The 15,543-nt window shown below is 42.9% G+C and overlaps 1 protein-coding gene across 3 annotated transcripts in view; it reads right to left on the reverse strand.

The window, feature by feature from the left end:
- Nucleotides 1-15,543, reverse strand: part of PFDN1 (prefoldin subunit 1) — an 81,567-nt gene that overhangs the window by 7,072 nt on the left and 58,952 nt on the right. The gene's annotated exons all lie outside the window — the stretch shown is intronic.

Genomic DNA, 15,543 nt, shown 5'->3' on the forward strand with positions numbered 1-15,543 from the left:
CAGAGTCCAGAAGGATGAATAAGGGAAACTCAAGACCTACTGAATAAAAATGCATCTATTATGGGAAATGAGTCCTCAGTGATTTATTTGTACGTACACTACCCCTTCTTAGTTCTCCCTGCCGACCTGACTGAGGAACACCCACCAAAGAAAGCAAAGGCAGAAAGAAACGAGCCATCCTCCTCCAAGGGAGTCTGCAGTTTTCAGCACTACCCTCTAACCTCTGCCCCTGATTATACATAGGACTAAAACCCAAACCTCACTGATCCCACTGGGGACACCAAAACCTCACTCCCGCCTGGCCTGTGGTGGCGCAGTGGACAGAGACTAGACCTGGAACGCTGAGGTCGCTGGTTCAAAACCCTGGGCTTGCCTGGTCAAGGCACGTACAACAAGGAATCAATGAACCTAAAGTGAAGTAACTACGAGTTGATACTTCTCGTTCCTCCCCTGCCCTCCTCTCTGCAAATAAAATCTTTAAAAATAGAAACTTTACTCCCCCAAGCAGAACAGGCCCTCACACCTCACTTATCAGGCCACCTTGTCAAACTAAAACAAACCACCCCAGTTCCCCATGTGCTGAAGTGGGAAATCCTAGAGAAACCGCTCAGGAACAGGCTGCTGTGAGCGACAAGGGAGCTGTGCTGTATAAACTCCAGGAGGCATTTTACACCCAAGCCTCCACCAGGCTCCTGGGGAGGCATCTGCTGGCCTCGCTGCAGCATTTTTCTGTCTTGCTGAGCAATCTTCTCAGAACCCTTTCCCTAGGAAACTGTCTAGTGGCATCAAACCACAGAGCTCTGGGTGCAGCGACATTCTTGTGGGGCCTTGTTCTCATGTGAAATTCTGAGACTTCCTGTGGGCTCAGCGAGGCCGGGGAAATGAAATGGTTGGACTTATTGCTCATCAGCTTGAGGTTCTTTCCAGGAGTCAGACTGAGGGGCTGGTGCTTCATTCTGATCTTCTCATGGAGGGAAGAGGCTCAATCCCCAGAACTTCTCTGACGTGACACAATCTCTCAAATAGACTCCTGAGGTCATTCATCTTGTGACGCATTCTACAGATTTTTTTTCTTAGGCAGTCTTTCCTCTCTTTCTCTGCATGAATACTTCTCCAGTGGGCCATTCCTTGGGGTACAAAAGAGTTTTCCCCTCTCACGCTCTACTGGTATTGATTTGGACAATACCAGTGTCCTTACTCCACCATTTTTGTTTTTATCCTTTTTTGTTTTTGTTTTAGTGAGAGAGACAGACAGGAAGGGAGAGATGAGAATCATCAACTCATAGTTGTAGCACCTTAGTTGTTCACTGATTGTTTCTCATATGTGCCTTGACCGGGGGGGGGGGGGGGGGAGACACCAGATGAGCCAGCAACCTTTGGGCTCAAGCAAGTGATCACAGGGTTTCAAACCTGGGACCTCAGCATCCCAGGCCAACACTCCATCCACTATGCCACCGCCTCATCAGGCTCCCCCATTTTTCTTTAGTCACAGAATTCTTTCTTCAAATGAACTCTTGTCTTACAGACAAAATAAATAAGACAGGTACAGTGGAGCACAGAGGGGGGAGACACAGCAGAAAGCAGACCTGGCTCGCCCCTGCCTCCACTCCAGTCTGCAGGGGCAGCAGACCCGGCAGTCTTGGTTCCCTTTGCTCCTGTTATTCTGTGAGATCTGTGCTCAGAGACCCTCTGCTCTGAGCTCCATGTCTTTTTTTTTTTTTTGGTGACGGAGACAGGGACTGATAGGGACAAATAGGAAGGGAGAGAGATGAGAAGCATCGATTCTTCATTGCAGCACCTTAGTTTTCATTGATTGCTTTCTCATATGTGCCTTGACAGGAAGGAGGGGGCTACAGCAGAGTGAGTGACCCCTTGCTCAAGTCAGTGACCTTGGGCTTCAAGCCAGCGACCACGGGGTCATGTCTGTGATCCCACGCTCAAGCTGGCAACCCCGCGCTCAAGCTGGTGAGTCCGTGCTCAAGCCAGTGACCTTGGGGTTTTGAACCTGGGTCCTCTGTGTCCCAGTCTGACAATCTATCCACTGTGCCACCGCCTAGTCAGGCTCCATGTCTCCTTTTAAAATTTTTATTATTTTTTTTAGAGAAGAGAGGTAGGGGAGAGGAAGGGGGAAAAGGGAAAGGGGGGAAGGGGAAGGAAGGAGGGAGAGGGGAAGAAAGGGGAGAAGGGGAGGGGGGGAGGGAGAGGGAGAGAGGGAAGGAAAGGAAAGGAAGGGAGAGAGAGGGAGGTTGGGAGGTAGAAAGGGGGAGAGAGAGAAGCATCAATTTGCTGTTCCACTTATTTATGCATCATTGGTTGAGTCTTGTATGTGCCCTGATGGGATCGAACCCACAATCTTGGTGCATAAGGACGACACTCTAACCGACTGAGCTGCCTGGCCAGGGCTGACCTGGAGTTTGTCTGCCTTTGCTGAATCCACAGCTCCTATAGACAACTGCCAACTTCAAGCTCTCTTATTAATCAGAAAACTCGAGGCAAAGGCTACCTTCTCACTGTCTCTCCCATGACTTCCAAATTAAAAACCTAAGAGCCTCAATGATTCTCATGTCCTCTCAGTTTGCAGAACTGTGAAATGGCCAGAGGATGCCAGCTGCCCACATTGGGGAAGTTTAGCAAGAGGCCAAGAACTCACTGAGGGCTGAGGAAGCACATGCTGGCAGACAAGGGGAAAATGTGAAGAAGGCCAGAAAAGAGGAGGAAGAAGAGCAGAAAAAGAAATGCAATGAGGGGCACAGTCAGAGAAGTCAGACAGGGAGACGAGCAGTACGCAGGAGCTGCCGGAGCTGTGAGGGCAGAGCCTCAGCAGAGGCAGGAGAGGCCGGGCCTGCCTGGAATTAAAGCTCAGAGCACTGATCCAAGCACAGGGCCAACTTGTGGACTCATCCGGTACATTCACTTCAGCATTAAGGACGCAACTAAGCATAGGGCAACTCTGAACTATATGACTAGGAAACAAGCTCCAAGAAAGGGAAAGCAGTTCTGGCGTGGAGCATGAGAACACAGAGAAATCTAAGAAGGGGTTACTGTCTCTGCGTCTTTTAGAAACTGCTTTCAGAGCATCTTCAAGAGGTTCCTCTGCTGAAAGAGCTGAATCAGTTCGGCCGGCTGACCTTGTTTCTCTCCCAGGTGTTCTTTTACCCAAGAGACTGACAGGAGCACTGTACAGGGTCAGACTCCCAAATGAAAAACATGCTCAATCTGTCCCAGAAAACTTTCCACGACTCGAGCACCTTATAGCAGAAACACCGGTGTGGGAACTTATGTCCTCCAAACAAGTTGGGCCCCACAGTCCTGCTAGGGTTGAGGTGATCTCTACCTACTCTTTCTCTCCTTAACGCATCGGCTTCCAGAGAAAGCCCAGTCCATCAGACAACCCGGGGAAGTTAAGTAGAAAAGTGAGCTTCCTGGAAATTTTTGCAGCACAAGCAACACCTGGGAACTTACGAGAAATGCACATTCTTGGGCCCAAACTGAGACCCACTAAATCAGAAATTCTGGGGTGGGGCCCAGCGGCCTGTTCTCACAGCCCGCCAGGTGATGCTGGGGCACACCAGCATTTAAGAACCACTGTTCAAACGTAGAAGCCAGCCAACGTTTTCTGTAAAAGACCAGCTAGTAAGTGTCTTCGGCTTTGTGGTGTAGTCTCTGTCACAACTACTCAACCTGCCATTGTAGCCACCGTAGCCAGTATGTACACAACGGTGCGGCATAAATGAACGTGGATAGCTGTGTGCTACAAACACAAAGACAAGCCGCAAGCCAGAAACCGCCAGCAGGCTATAGTTTGTCAATCTCTGTTCTTAAAAAGGAGAAAGGCTTTTGGTTTTGTTTATTTTTAGAGAGACAGAGGCAGGGAGATAGGAACATCAGGCTGCTCCTGTGTGTGCCCTGCCTGGGGAGCAAAGAGGGAACGTCTGCAGTGTGCGACAATGCTCCAACCAACCGAGCTATCCAGCCAGGCCTTTTCTTTTTTAGCTGATTTTTAGAGAGAGGGGAAGGGGCGGGGTGGGAGAGGAGGGAAGCATTAATTTGTTGTTCCACTCAGCTGTGCATTCATTGGTGGCTCCCATGTGTGACCTGAAGGGGGATTGAACCCGCAACCTTGTCGTTTCAGGATGATGCTCTTAACCAACTGAGCTAACCAGCCAGGGCCTGCCTCCCTCTCTCCCTCCCTTTGACTTTATTTATTGATTTTACAGAGAGAGAGAGGAGAGAGGGGCGGGGGAGCAAGAAGTATCAAATCATAGCTGCTTCACTTTACTTGTTCCCTGACTGCTTCCTGTGTGTGCCCTGACCAGGCAAGCCCAGGGTTTCGAACCTGCGACCTCAGCACTTCAGATGGAGTGCTGCGCCACCACCAGCCAAGAAAAGAGGGAGTTTTTGAAGAGTAGAACTGAGTCCAACAGTTCGAGATTTCAGAGATTTTTAATTTTCAATGAGAGCTACCTAACAAAAGCAAAAATTTCCATCCATCCATCCTTGTATTCACCCCTTCAGCCAACTGCCAAACCATTTCTCCTTTGTCCCTCCAAAAACTCTGGTTCTTGAAATCTGTGCATCATGCTTCTTCACCGTCTCCCCCGTCCTCACGGCAGTCTCACCAGCATCCCTGGGGACCGCCCCTCACTTGTCTTCCTCTCCCCATGGCTGCGCCACTCAAGGGGACTTCAATAAGAATGTAGATGATCCATCAATCCCATGACCTCCTTTCCCCTTACAATTTTTACTTTGCCTCAACTCAGCAACCCAGCCTGTGGCCATACCCTGGCAATCCTGTCAATACCACTAACGGCACTGCCTCTGAAACTTCAGTTTCACCACCTCCACTTCCCAGTTCTTCAGGTTACTTCTGTCCGATATCGCTCCAGCAATTCTTCAACCTCATCGCTCAGCAACAACTTTTTCATTACCCGTTATGCTTCCAGGGCCTTTCCCCTCCTGCCCTGTTTAGCTTCCCATCCATCATATTTTTTCCCTTGTAAAGATCCTTGTCTCCTTTTTGCCCCCCTCTCCTTCTGCTTGCACTGGCCTGGCTGAATGCCAACCCAACTTAAACCCAACCAGCTACCTAACTCATGCTTGTACCTGAACAGCAGCATACTGCTGGTAAAAAACACTTAACTGTGCTGAATAGTTTCCCTTTAAATTCAGGACCTTGAATCTAAATGGGCACTCGACACTGTCCAAAAATTCTATTAAATTTCTTTAATATGTTCACTTGTCTGCTCTCCAAAATAACTATTTCATAACTTGTTCTCTTCAACTCTCCTATATGCTCTCCCCTCCTCCCCACCCCTTTCATCCCTAGCTCACTGAGAAAATCTGATGAGAACTCCCTCTTCTTCCTACTACCAGATTTACTTCCTGGCCTCCACCTATACATACACTCCCTTCTTTACCTGTTGTTAAAATGGAGAGAGTTGCCAGATAGCTCGGCTGGTTAGAGCATCATCCCAAAATACAGAGGTTGCCAGTTGGATCTCCAGTCAGGGTACATGCAGGAGTGGATCGATGTTCCTCCCTGTCTTTCTGTGGCTCAGTGGATAAAGCATCATCCCATTGTGCTGAGGTCACAGGTTCGATCCCCGGCCAGGGCACATACAAGAATCAGCCAATGAATAAGTGGAACAACAAATCAATGGATCTTTTTCCTCTCTCTGAAAATCAATTTAAATTTTTTTAAAATCTTTCTTGATCTCACATTCCCCTGTAGGAACTGCCCCCTTTTTCTGCTCCCCTTCGTAGCAAAAATTCTTGAACCATTTGTTTTTAGTAGCTGCCTCCACTTCCTTAATTCCCATCTGTTCCTCAGAACGTTCTAACCATGTCCGCCTACTCTATTAAGTTGACTGTGGTCCAGCTCACCAATGAGCTCTATATTGCCCAAAGCAGTAGCGACTTCTCTCTTCTCTTCCTACTCAACCCATTCTTACTCATCAATAGCATTCAACACAATTCTTAAAATACTTGCTTCTCTTAGCTGTCATGATACCACACTCCTATTTTCCTCCTACATCACAGGCTATACACTTTCTAAGTTCTCTTTTGCTGACAACTCCTCCACTCAACTTCAAAATGTTGACATTTTCCAGGAAGCTGTCCCAGAACTTCCCTTTTCCCCATCCACACTTTCTCTTAGAAACTCTCATCTAGTCTCATTGTTTTAAACATTTAAATGACTCTCAAACTGTATCTCCAATCCTAACCTACCTTTAATTCCAGATTTACATATCCGATTGCTCACAAAATATATCCTCTTGGACAGTGGTAGTCAACCTGGTCCCTACCGCCCACTAGGGCGTTCTAGCTTTCATGGTGGGCGGTAGCGGAGCAACCAAAGTATAAATAAAAAGATAGATTTAACTATAGTAAGTTGTTTTATAAAGATTTATTCTGCCAAACTTAGCAAAAATCCGATATAAAATACTTGGTAAGTAATTATTATTATATGCTTTAACTTGCTGTAACTCTGCTTTATAAATATTATAAAGTAAAGTTACTTCCCTACTTTATAAATCAACATTACTGTGGAACCAGTGGGCAGTTAGAAAATTTTACTACTAACAGAGATACAAAAGTGGGTGGTAGGTATAAAAAGGTTGATTACCCCTGCTCTTGGATGTCCAACCCAAACATGTCCAAAACAAACACAACTGATTTATACCGACCCCACCCCCTCCCAGTCCTCTCCATTTCGGTGTATGGCACTCATCCAATTGCTCAACTTAAAAACCACAGAAAACAAACCAAAAAACCCTAGAAGTCACCCCAATTCTTTTCTCTTTCACTCTCGCTCTTTTTTTATTTAGCACGCACACAAGAGAAAGAGATGAGAAGTATCAATTCATAGTTGCGGCACTTTAGTTGTTCATTGAGTGTTTTCTCATATGTGCCTTGACTGGGGGGCTCCAGCCAAACCAGTGACCACTTGTTCAAGCCCACAACCTTGGGCTCAAGCCAGCTACCTTCGGGGTCATGTCTATGATCCCACGCTCAAGGTGGATGAGCCCACACTCAAGCCGGTGACCTCAGGGTTTCGAGCCTGAGTTTTCAGTGTTCCAGGCTGACGCTCTATCTACTACGTCACCACCTGGTCAGGCCTTTTCTCTTTTAGACTCAGCATATGTTACAACATGCCATTGAGTCGCCTCTGACTCCTGGCTACCCTATAAATGAGTGATGTCCACAATGCCCTGGCCTCAACAGCCCTTCTCAGGTCAGCTCCTATAGACTCATGTCTATGGTTTCTTTTATGGAGTCAAATTCATCTTTCATTTGGTCTTCCTCTTTTCCTGCTGCCTTCTATTTTTTCCAGCATTACTGTCTTTTCCAAAAGAACATGGCCTGAAGTAGAACAGCTTCAGTTTTGACATTTTTGTCTCCAGCGATGTTTCAGGAGTATTTTGTTCCAAACCCACTTGTTCCTCTTTAGGGCCGTTCAGTGTATCTGTAGGGCTCTCTTCACGTCTTATTTCAAGTGAATCAATTTTTCATATTAGCCTTTTTAACTGTACAACTTTTGTATCTGTACACAGTAATTGGAAATACGAGGGCATGGATGATCTTCGCCTTAGTTTCTAATGACATATCTTTGATATTAGTGACCTTTCCTAATTCTTCCATTGCTACCCTTCTGAATCTCAGCCTTCTCATCTCCTGGCTGCAGTCTCCATTTGAATTGATCACTGAACCAACGTAAGCAAAATCTGCAATAATTTTGGAATCTTCGTTGTCTGTGTTAAAATTGTGTATTTCTTCTGTAGTCATGATTTTTGTCTTCTTGATGTTCAAATGAAGTCCTGCTTTGGTACGTTCTTCTTTCACTTTCATCAGAAGTTATTTAAAATCACTGCTGCTTTCTGCCAATAAGATGATGTCATCTGTATATCTTAAGTTATTGATATTTCTTCCACCAACTTTCACCCCTCCTTCCTGAGTCTAGCCTAGATTTTTTTAACTGATTTATTTTATTTTATTTTTTTAAGTGAGAGGAAGGGAGATAGTGAGACAGACTCCCGTATGCACCCCAGCCATGATCCACCCAGCAAACCCCATCTGTGGCTGCTTGATCAGCTGAGCTATCCTCAGAGCCTGGGGCCGACACTTGGACCAACTGAGCCACTGGCTACAAAAGGAGTAGAGGGAGAGAAGAGAAGAAGGAGAGGAGAGGGGATAGGAGAGAGGAGGGAGAGAGGAGAGAGAGTGGAAGGAGAGAGGATGGAGGAGGGAGTGAGGAGGAAGAGAGAGGGGAGGAAAAGCAGATACTGTAGTCACTTCTCCTATATGCTCTGACCAGGGATCAAACCCTGAGACATCCATATTCCAGGCTGATGCTCTATCCACTGAGCCAGAGAGAGAAAGAGAGACAGAGAGAGGAAGAGGGAGAGAGGGAGAAGCATTCGTTTGTTGTTGCACTTGGTTGCTCATTCATTGGTCGCTTCCTATATGTGCCCTGACCAGAGATTGAACCCAGAGGTTGTAGAACCTTTGTGTTTCAGGACAATGCTCTAACTCATCAAGACCTAGCCAAGGTTTTTATATGTTCTGTGTATAAACAAATCTACATGATTAAACAAATATGTATATGTTCTATACAGATAAAATCAAACCCCATATTCCCTATCCAATGCATTAACAACTCTTAGTTCCACATATATTCTGAAATCATATTCTTCTTTCTATCCAGCTCCACTATTATCATCCTAATCCAAACCACCATCATCCTGGCCTGAACATTTGTCATGAATTTTTAATATGTAAATCAGATTACTTTCTGCTCAAAACCTTGTAATGTCTTCCTATGACAATCAGAATAAAATCCAAACTCCTTACCCTGGGCAGTAAGGCCCTGCACTATTTGGCCCCTGCCAAGCCCTCCAACCTCCTTCCCCCTCTTTGCCTGCTCACACAGCTCCATCAGAATGATTCCAACCTTAAGGCACCACCTGTCCCTCCACTGGAATGTTCTTCCTCAAGATACTTTTAAATGGCTGGCTGTTTCTTTTCATTCAGAGCTTAGCTGAAATTTCACATTTTCAAAGAAGACTTCCCTGATTACTCAATTTAAAGCAATAACTCTCTAAAACATCACCTTTGCTACACGATACTTCCTTGCTTATTTCTTTATTATCTGTATCTGATTATAAGCCCCATAAGAGCAGGGACCATGTTGGACTTGATTAATGCTTCATTCCCAGCACCAAGAATTAACTCATAATTCACTTAACCAACATCTATTGAGCAACCAATATGTTATACCCAACAAGCACAGGGATTAGAGCAGGGAGCAATCACACACTTATTCAGAAACTATACCGATGCAGGGCATACGGCCATTTAACTACCATTGGAACAGGACTCTGAGAGGAAAGCACGGTGTCTAATGAAGGATACACCTGAAATAGTCAAGGAAATCACAGAAACACTTCTGAAGCAGCTCTGAAGGATAAGAAGGAATCTAACTAAGTGGAGAAGTCAGAGTGTGGGAAAGAGCAATTCTAGGCAAATGGAACAGCACCTGCAATGGTCAAACAGAGCATGGTACATCCGGAAACTAAATGACAGTCAGTGAGGCTGAAGGGGAGAGGGGGAGAGAAGAAGGGGGAAGGGGTGGAGGGAGAAGAGAGGGGGGAGAGGAACGGGGGGAGATAGAGGGGGAGAGAGAGGGGGAGATAGAGAGGAAGAGAGAGGGGGAGGAATATGGAGGGGGGAGAGAGAGGGAGGGGAGAGGGGGAGAAAGGGGAGGGGGAGAGGGAGAGAAGGGGAGAGAGCGGGACGGGGAGAAGGAAGGGGAGAATATGAATATATGAGAATGAATAAACACAGAAGGGTGAGGCTGGTGAGGCTAATGAGGCTAAGTCATATCATGCAGGGTCTTATGACACAGTAAAAAATTTAATATTTACCTTCAAGATAATGAAAAACCACCAAATTTTAAGTAGGAGTGACAAAAATCAAATTTCCATTGAAAACAAAGTATCACTCTGGCTACAGCACAGAGAATGAATTAGAACAGAGCTTCCCACAGAATGCCCTTTGTATCATGAATAGGTAACATATGTGCCCAAGATATTGACCTCTTTAGTCCCTAGAGTGACTGGGCAAACAAAGCCACTCTAAGCAGTTGCCTCTAACCTTGAACACCCTTTGTCCATACTACCCCAATGAATCATGTACAACTTCCTGGCGCTGTGATATAAAAAAGGTTGGGAAGCACTGGACTAGAGAGTCCACATGTGAATGCTGAGAACCCTATTAGGAGGCCATTGCAATAGCCTTGAAAAGAGGCAATGGTATCTTAGTGGTGGTGATGGAAATGGAGAAAAAGAGGTAGAGTTAAGAAATATTCATAAGAAAAATCAACAAGAGGACTTGGCCAAGTACTTCACTATAACTTTCATTAGGTATTAGAAGTTGTGGGGGAGGGGCTATGTGGCAGGTGTGTGTCAAGAGTAACTCTTAAGATGATCAGATTTGGAAGGAAACATGAGTTTAGTTTCAGACACTTTGAGTTTAAGTAAGGTGACCAATCATCCTCCTTTAGGGAAAACAGTCCTTCTTTTGTAAGTTACGTTCTCCCTAGAAAAGTGTTCTCCTACATGTCCTCCTTTTTGATATTGGAAGACTAAGCTATAAATGTCCATATTCTATCGATGCAGAGTCGATCCATTGCGTGTGATGTGACGTATTCGTATTTGACATGACAATTCGTCAAGGATCAGTACAGTGCGGCGAGATGGGATTATGAGACGCATGCGCTCCACATGGGAGACCTTGAGAGAACGCATGATATACCAAGTGCACAAATGGTTTTGTGTACTTCTTACTGAAACACAACATGGCACATACGACATTGTAGACTCATGATTATTTCTTTCTCAGTGAATATTCAATCATAGGTAAGCATAATTCATGTTTTATTAATTCATTATCTATTTAATAATTTCAAATACATATAATTTTATTTATAAGTATTTTCCCAAAATTCAAGTTTTAAAGTAGAAATCTAACCTCAAACCATATCTATTAATAATGCATTTTGATTAAATAGTTGCATAAAACAGACTTTTTTAATTAGAAAATGATAAATACACCCGAATATCACTCCAAATTAGTGGTTTTGTTTGATATTTAGTTTTACTAAATACTTTTTCTTACAATTATTAAAAATTAATAGGCATGTAAGCATAATTACAATATAAAATATTACAAATGTTTTTATTATGTATTTATCATAGTATATTATTGTTGCAATGAATAAGATGTTTCTTTTATTTACAATATTGTTTTCTTCTATTTATTTTTGTCCTCCTTTTCATTGTAAAAAAGTTGCTCACCTTAGTTTAAGGTATCTGTAAGACATCCAAGTGAAACGTGAGAAGAAAACTAGAATGAGTCTGAAGTTCATAGAAGTCTGGGCTAGAAGTACAATTTTGCATACAGATAGTACCTGAAGCTATAAGAATATTGAAATTTCTAGAGAAAGAACACAGAATAAGAGGATTACCTAGTCTTGCAGAAAGTCAACATTTAGTAAGACTGAAAAGAAGAGGCGGCCAAACCTGTAATTGTGCAGCACAGAGAATGTCGACCTGGAATGCTGAGGTCATCATCAGTTTGAAACCCTGGACTTGCCCAGTCAAGGAACTAATGAGAAGCAACAATGAGTTGATGCTTCCCACTCCAATGAGTTGATGCTTCCCACTCCTACCCCCTCCCCTTTCTCTCTCCTTTCTCTAAAAATCAATCAATAAAAAAATCTTAAGAAAAAAAAAAGAGGTGGAACCAGCAAATAACACTACACGGGAGGAAAATGTGTCAGAAACCAAGAGAAGAATAGTTCAGGGAAAAGGATGAGATCACTAAAAATTACAGTGGCCTCTCTATGGCTATTTGAGACCTGACCCAAAAACGCCATGAAGGAAAATGACCTGATATATGAATTGTCACAGATTAGCCCCAGGAGCACACATACTGAAGTGTCAGGACAAATAATTTTACTTCCTGTCTTCAATGAGACACTGGGCTCTGCACAGATCCAACACAAGAGTTGTAGAAGTGTCAGTATAATTATGCCCAAGGCAATGATTAGCAGAGCTGAAATGCTTCATTCAGGAAATAAAGGAGCAAAGAGAATGTCCTTCAGAGACTACTAAATGCCACAGCTATGAATTGTGTGGAGTATAAATGTACTGACGGTGTAATAAACTTGACAAGTACCTGTCCGTTTTAGGAACTTACTAAAGGATATAGGAAAAGGATGCAGAGACTACCACCAGTAACACAGCCCTGGGGTCTCCAACTCCTTTCTAAAATGAAACAAAAATAAAAAAACTCTAAAATTACGGCCCAGACAGAATACTTTCCTACGTTCCATCCATCACAGGTGAAAAAATATATAAATAAATGTACACAGTACATAATAAAGAAATCTCATGAAAATCTATTTTACAAAAGCAAGAAATTTCCCAATATTCATTGTTTGTTTTATTTCTGCTTCTCCAGAATCAGAAAGCCAAGTCAGTAAAGACTATTAAAACTCTTCAAGTCTCCAAATAAGCATATAAAACAAGTTTTACTGTTACAGTTTGTCCCTAGTTTGCCCTAGTCTTACCAGATCAGATCAACAGTGTTTACTGAGGAGTTTGGCCTGTAGGCATGGTAAAGGGTAGGTGAATAGGGTGTGCCCGCTGAGAGAGGAAGTAAGGGAACACCTTGCATTCTTGGAAGTGGAGGTGTAACTGACTCAGCTATGGGGGCAAGATTAGCACACAGGTATGCACAGCAAAAGCCTGAAGTCAGTCCCATACTAATGTCTGGCCAAGCAAGTCAAGAATTTTTATTTTCTTACAATTTAACAACAAAATGACATACAACCTAATCTAAAAATCAGCAAAAACTTACATAGACATTTCTCCAAATAAGATACATTAGTGGCCAATAGCACATGAAAAGATGTTCAACCTCACATTAGTCATTAGGGAAATGCAAATAAAAACTACAATGTGATACTACTTTACATCCACTACAATGGCTAAAATCAAAATAGAAAGTAAGTGTTGGCAAAGTCTCAGAGAAATTAGAACGACCAATATTGCTAGTGGGAACGTAAAACAACGCAGCTGCTGTGGAAACCCTTTGGCAGTTACTTGAGAAGTTAAAAGACAGAATTACCATATGACCCACCAATCCCACTGCTACATATATATCCAAGAGAAATGAGACAGATGTTCAAACAAAAACTTGTGAATGTAAATAGCAGGATTATTCATAATAGCCAAAAGGCAGAAATGACCCAAATGTTCAGCAGCTGATGAGTAGAGAAACAAATGTGGAATATCCATATAATGGAATATTAGTCCGCTATAAAAAGAAATGAAGTAGTGATAAATGCTATGTGGTATTACACAGATGAACCTTGAAAACATTCAGCTAAGTGAAAGAAGCCAGACACAAAAAGCCACATATGTATGACCCATTTACATGAACACCTAGAATAGGCAAATCTATAGAAACACAAAACAAATGAATGGTTCCCAGGTACTGGGGTGAAGGGAAATGGGCAGACTGCTTACTGGGTAAGAGGTTTCTTTTGGGGGGGGGATGTTCTAGAATCAGACTGTGAATTTTAAAAATAAAAATAATGCCTAGTCTTCTCAAAATGCTGTAGCACAAAGAAGAGAAGGGACACAAAATTCCTGTTTTAAAAACAGGCAATGACAAGGCAGTTCCTAATGAATTATTTTCACAGCAAATCAATCTTTACTCCACCCAAACACTTCAGAATAACACACACACAAACTGGCAGGGTAAAATAAAATGACATAATTAATTTCTGAAAATTAACTTTAATGTTATCAGCAGAAGCATAAAACATACAGTTAATGAGTTAATGAGGCACCCTGGGAGCGCCCATGGACAAACAAGGGTAAGGAAACTTCTATGTGATCACAGCACTACTTTCCAATCAAGTAACATATTTATACAACTAAAAAAATAGAGATATGGCAACCGGAAGCCCTAAAAGGACCTGGAGACGGTGAAAACAAGCAAGAATTCAAAGCCACCATGGGCACAGATGAAATGACTCATCTGATTTGCGTAGGTCCACAGAGGGCAAAGTGGAGAGTGACAAATACATCCAATATCAAAGGGCTATTTATAAAGCTTTCAAAAAACCATCCTTTCTTTTCATTAAGAAAGAGAAAAAGAAAACGCATAGTTAAACCTGCCAGTACTATCAAGAAATTGCTGTACTCTAACATAAAGCTAAACCTCTAGGTCAGACCAGCAACCCAGGGTCTTAGCTCCTATCACTCCGAGTGTTGAGAAGAGCATATGATATTTCTCCATAGATGGTGATGCAGGGCTCATATCACGATGAAATCACTCTATAGACCAGACGTCACGCTGCCACTTATTCCTAACTCACCAAGTTACCATGGAACTGGTACAAACAAGAACAGTTTAATACGCTATTGGTTCTGATGTAAGTGCTGACATAGCAGCAATTAAGTTTATAATGACACTGGAATAATAAAAGAACTTGGCACATTTTTTTGCAAACATGATTCAAGGCGTGGTTTGCATTTTGCCCTTTCTTCAATTTCTAGATGCTAGGCCACTTAGAAGCCACTTAAAATCTCTTTACTGTAAGAGTTGTTGTTTAAGGAGCTTACCATTTTATATGAAAAGGACCACTAAAATTAGAAGGCTCAGCTACTGGGAGTATCCAACCATGGCCTAGGAATTCCCATTTATTTCCGAATAAAAGTTAATGATACAGTAGTTGGAATCTAGAATCTGGAATCCCAGATTCCCACTCTGATCTCCCTCTCCATCTCTGACTAATTATGGCTCTGGGTCTATGAAACACACACATGATCTCTATTTCTAAAACATGGGCAGAGGTCCCCAAGTTTATGTGATGGCTTCACCACAGAATCCACGGCTATTAAGAAACACGAGCAACAGATAGCACCTCCCTACTGACACCCGCATTTGAGCCCACTGACTAGCCCTACCAGTGGAAGAAGTCATCAGGTCCTTTGGCTACACTTATATGGTATGGTGCATACTGAAGCTATCAACAATGGGTCCTTTCAATAAAATATAGAAAGATATATGTTCTTTTATAGATTACCCGACAGCAATTAAATGAATTAACTATGTATATTTATTAGTGTGGGTAGAGCTTAAAAAAATAAAAAGGTTACTGAAAAATATGAATACAGGAGTTAGCAAAAGTAGGTTCACAGTTGTGAGTATGCAGAACAGTTGGTTCTTATATTATTTATTAATAATTGTATTTATTATTATTAACCTACTTTTGCCCACCCCTTTGATGTCCTTTGTTGAATACAAGAAGTGATGAAACATGCAATGAAAAGCTACACACAAATTAAATTCTCTGTCATTCCTGGTGAATGGGATTAAGACTGAGGTGGGTTGGGTTTTGTTTTGGGGTTGTTTTTTTTTGTATTTTTCTGAAGTGAGAAGTAGGGAGGCAGAGAGACAGACTCCTGC

Source organism: Saccopteryx leptura, chromosome 6 (assembly GCF_036850995.1).
Source record: "Saccopteryx leptura isolate mSacLep1 chromosome 6, mSacLep1_pri_phased_curated, whole genome shotgun sequence".
Classification (NCBI taxonomy): Eukaryota; Metazoa; Chordata; class Mammalia; order Chiroptera; family Emballonuridae; genus Saccopteryx; species Saccopteryx leptura.